This window comes from Coffea arabica, chromosome 5e (genome assembly GCF_036785885.1).
Source record: "Coffea arabica cultivar ET-39 chromosome 5e, Coffea Arabica ET-39 HiFi, whole genome shotgun sequence".
Taxonomy (NCBI): Eukaryota; Viridiplantae; Streptophyta; class Magnoliopsida; order Gentianales; family Rubiaceae; genus Coffea; species Coffea arabica.
In genome coordinates, this window is record NC_092318.1 from 24,344,169 (window position 1) to 24,349,370 (window position 5,202).

A 5,202-nucleotide genomic window follows, 5' to 3' on the forward strand; every position below is an offset into this window, starting at 1 on the left:
CTTACATTATATTCCTTATGTGTTATAACAATTTCCATACATTACATTCCTCTTATTTCAATTAAAACAATTTTCTTGAGATAGTTATATTTTTCTACCACATATATTCTACCAAGTGTCCTTATATTAGTGGTAGAGACTTTACATGTAGGATTAGAGGTGTTAAAGAATTATTGGTATATTTGGAAAGGTTAGTATATCCTTAGTCAAAGATTAAGGGAGGATTGGACAAGTATGGGGACAAGTGGCAAAACCCTAGCCATGGATCTTGTTTGACCAAGAGTTAGTAGATAATTTAAACCATCTTGAAGCTTTCTTTCCCATAGCTTGGCCGAAATTCATGAAGCTTAGAGAGGAAGAGAGAAACTCCATTTTCCTTGCTTTCTAACCTTAGTAAATCAAGAGCAAAAATCAAAAGAGTAAGATCTTGAGTGGGTTGAGAAACTTCCCTTCATTCCTAGTGGTTGATCCAAGCTTGAAGCTTCCATCTTGGTGGATTGTTTGGTGACCTAAGCAACTTGTAAGAGAGGTAAATGACCTTTAAATTTGGGGGTTTTGATGTTATATCATCTACTTTAAGTTTTCATGGTGAAATACAAGTTGTTTTGGTTGATATTCGGAGTTATTTCCTTGAATTAAACAAGTAGTAGTTAAGCTTGTTAGTATGCCTACCAAGTGTTTGATGAAATGCCTAACCTTTGTTCATGGTTGTTTATGATGTATTTACATGTGTTTAAACCTCTTTTGAGTTAGATTTAACACTTGATATGCGGTTTAAGTGAAAATCATTTGAGGATGAAGGTTGGATGAATAAAGAAAATTGTGGACTGTTTTCATCCTCTTGGCTGACCGGCATGAGAAGAAGGGGTTTCATCTTGATTTTTGTGGTTTATTTACACCTTAATCATGCCTAAGGAACTTGGCTAGAGAATGGTTAAGCTCATGTGTGAATTGGAATGAAATTTGAGTAAGGAAAGTAGTGGTTTGGTCTATATAGTGGACTGGTTTGGTTTTCTTGAAGGCTAGGCTGCTATGGTTATTTATTTCATGTTGATGCGTTATATTTTGAACTCCAATGGTCCTAGGTGATGTGACCCCCTGTATATGAACATTTGAGGACTGATTTGGTTGAATTTGGACTAAAACAAATGAAGATAGCACCAAGAACCAATGTAGTTTTGCTTGCGGTTAGGGCTGATCCAGGGTTGGAAAAACAGCCAAATTGTCCGAGCTACTGGTACTGATAGGAGATGAACTAGAGTGTGTAATTCATATTGTTGGAAATCCCTTCGAGTCTAGTTTCCAACGCCACTGATGGAACCTAATTCCAACCTTCCTACAGTGAGATATAGCCGTTTTACCAAGACTGCGCGGGCACGACTGTTTTATGCGCGAAGAACGATTTAACCTAGAATGAAGCTTTTCTTTTGCCCAACTTTCATGTACTTATTGAACTTGTTTTCTCATGAACTTTTACTGCCTTTTGGGCCAAATTTGCATGATGAATTGTGTGACTTTAACCACTCACTTGGTCTCTTAATGAGCCTACGATTGAGTGAGAAATGAATCTAATTGTTAACGGTTTTCACTCGTTGCCCTTGGAGTGGGAAACGAAGGTGGTCGTAACCGAGACACTTGACGTTTAACTACTGCTTGGCTTGACAGGTGAGTGTTTCACTACCTACTACCTATTATGTGAAATATTTGAATATTTGAAATACTTGACTGATAACTGTTGGAGCCAAATATTGTTTTGATAAAATGGAGGCGAGTGTATACTTTATCGCACTCGATCTCCCTTGTTTTCCACTGAAGCTCTGTATACTGTTATTATGAGAGGTGATATCTCTGTGTATGTCTGTGTTTGAGTTGTTTGGGTGATATCTCATCAACCACTGCTACTGTTTGGGTACCCAACCTCATTGGTGAGTCGGACGTATCGAGTCAGCAAGGGCTTGGTCGAGAAAGTTGACAAACCTTGGGGACTGTTTACTAAACACTGGAAATAGGTATACTCAAGTATTACCAAAATACTGTTTGTGGTGTGCGGGCCCGGTAGGGGGTTGATTGGTGGACGGGGATTGTGGAAGGTGGTGTTCTACGGACCGTATATTCTTTAAATACAAACGTTGACGGAGAGTCAACGGACCCTGGTATGATCAAGCTCAAGGGGTTTTGGCTTTTGGAAGCCACCCGTATCCTTGAATTGAAATGTGATTAAATTGGTCATTGTACTATGCAGTATTTAGTTGGTTATTTTATGCCTTTATTTGGTTATGTGTTTACTTGTTTTACTTGGAACCTCACTGAGCTTTAATTCACCCCACTCCCTTTGTTTTCCTTAACAGATCAGGGATGGACTAACGGTCGAGCGCTTTCTTAGCTTTATTTTGCTTGAACTTGTAACCCTTTTGTTAAGACGACTTTACTTTTGACTTTTGTAAGTTTGAATTCATAAGTTTGACTTATGTTATATAATTGTAGTATGGAGTGGTAAGTGTGACTTTTAGCTTGCCATTTTAAGTTTGGAAAGTTGGCTTGATGTTTATATGCCATTAGGGTTTGTACGCTTTGATTTGAAGTTATTTCACCAGTTATTTTGACTTGTTAGTTCTTTGATCGACTGAGCCCCTGCGAGAGCTGGGCAGGCAGTCCGCTGATACCTTAGGGTTTGCCCTAGGGAGAGGTGGGGCTGTCACATTGTTCACTAAATAAGGACCCAATTGGAAGCATTAACCAATCATTCAAATCCAATTAGAATATTTTGGGAACTTCAAAGGTCCATAAGTAATGAAAAGGTCAAGTAATGGTTCAAAATGCAATCACTTTAGGACCTAATTGCAAGGAATTAGAACATAATTGGGCCTTTGTAACATGATGAGGAATATGTGGGGTGGATTTGCAATTTTTTGAAACCTTTCTCATGCAAGATCCATGCAAATCAACGAAGGAGACATGCTTCTGCAACAAAAAACTACAATTTCCAGCCGCAAGCTCCATCCATAAACCTTCGGCAAACCAAAGCTTTGAACTAACTCTAATTTAAACATGTCTAAACACCTCTTAATAAGGCAAATCTTAGAAGAATTTCATGCAAGTTTCATGCAAAGAATGAGCTTTTGCAACCGAAAGAGTGTTCTGCTACTTCTTACTCATTCGACCGAAAATAACATTCCTGCAAATGACTCAAACACATCCTCACTCATTCAAACCCAAAATGCAAAGACTTGTAAACAAAGGTAGGGGGAAGATCTAGTAGGCTTTCGAACTCAAGAAATGCAACAAAATGATCTGGAAAAACATGCTAACATTTGAAGAACAAAAGCTGCTGCAACTTTCTCAATTTCTTATTCAAGCAACCAGGATCAGCGCTATTCATTTTATCATGAGCAAGGTGATTTATACACAATCAAATCATTGTAATGAAGTAGATAAATGCATCCAAACCGTAAAACAAAGACATGTGGCTTTAAACTTGGTTCGAGCATAACAGAATACGAGAGAAAGCAAACAAGGCACATCAAAACCGCAATTCCCTTGCTAGTTTCTGGTTTGGAAAAGAAACAATTTTTTTTTAAAAGGAAACCATTTCCACCCATCACACCAAACTAAACCCAAAGTAAGAGGAAAGACAAATGCACCCCAGAAATAACAAACAAATCCCAAAAGTTAAGCAAACCAAAAAACTTCAGCAACCCAAGAGAAGGGGAAATCTGTTCACCGAGCTGCAACATGACCGAGAGTGACTCTCGGCTCCTCTAAACTCTAATGTATCAACCTAGAAAAGCCTTAATACAAAATCTTAACTTATTCCAGCACAAAAAACTTGGGATGAAGGGGAGAGGGAAGATCCAACAAAGTTCCTGAACATGAAATGCAGCAAGGCAATAGAACGGCTTCACCCAATCCCAACTGAAGTTCGGTAACAATGCAAGGTGATATAAACATGCACTGACCCCTGACTCAGAACTTCGAGAAAATATTCCAAAGCCCAACCGAGACAGCAAACAAGATACTAAGAATAATATGGAAGGGAAAAAAAACAAAGGAAAAAAAAAACAATGAAGCATTACTACACGTAAATAGCAAGGAGGAAACATCGATCAGAAATGCCCAAAGTTTTATGCCATTTTCTGGACTGGCTTGTTCAAACGCACAAAGATCAGCCACCAACATCAAATGAAAGCTTCATGGATTCATCAAATACCCTCATAAAAAAACAAGTCTCTGTCCCTCCAAATCCAGGCCAAAATCATGCATTAACCGTAAACCGAAAAAAGCATAAAACAACGGAAATCCTAATGGAATTTCATCAAGAATCAGCGAAACTTAATCAGGCGACAAACAAAAAGAAACCTTGTTTAACACACCCATGGATTACAACCCTTCTTCTTTCCCTAAACCCAAACAGACTCACGGAGTTCCGCTCCAACCAGATTTGCAAATAAGACCCGCATGGAGGACGAAAACAGGTGTAAAGGCAAAAACTTTCAGCATTCTAACATAGCCCAGCAACTCATAAGCAGCTCCAAAGTGAAGAAACGCTACCTTTAGCTTTTAACCAAAGCCTTGATGTGACCAAAAGATGAAGAATTTGTTCTCCTTGTATCCCGCAGCCGCTTCTCCTTGTTTGGTTTCCTTGCCCAGAAAAAACTCTTCTTCCAGCTTTATCCTCCGCCATAGCCTTCCTATCTCTCACTCTCCATTCACTCCCACGCTCAGCATCCTCTCTCCCTTGCTCTTTTTTTTCCTCCCGGCCGTCACCTTCCTCTCACTCAGCTGCCAACTCCTTCTGATTCTCCTCAACTCTTTCCAGCCGTCCCCCAAAACTATCTCCCTAGCCGTCACACTCCCTTCTCAGCTCTTTCCTTCAGCCATCATCAGATCTTTTTTTTTCACGCACTCCTTAGCTTTCCTTTTATAGCTACCAAAGATCTCTTAGCCCTAACATCCGATGGTGCCGCTGAATTGATTCTTCATGGTGATTTGTAAACCATTGGATAAGCTGCTTGTACTATGATCCGCTTGGGGCATGAGATGGTAAATGTTTGGAAAAAAGAAAACCACAAAAATGAGTGAAATGAGACGCCAAAAATGGCCTGTTGCAATTTTTCGTTATTGTCCGAAAAAGAAAACCACGTGACTTCCCCCTTTTTTTTTAAAATCAATTACTTAATAAAAAAAAGAAAATAACATAAACAA

At 39.1% G+C, this 5,202-nt stretch overlaps 1 long non-coding RNA gene across 1 annotated transcript; it reads left to right on the forward strand.

Annotated features, from left to right (window-relative positions):
- Positions 1-233: 233 nt before the first annotated feature.
- LOC140006226 (uncharacterized) lies at positions 234-2,445 on the forward strand. Its single transcript, XR_011813862.1, has 3 exons — positions 234-529; positions 1,605-1,665; positions 2,349-2,445. It is a non-coding gene; the product is annotated as an uncharacterized lncRNA (long non-coding RNA).
- The last annotated feature ends 2,757 nt before the right edge of the window (positions 2,446-5,202 follow it).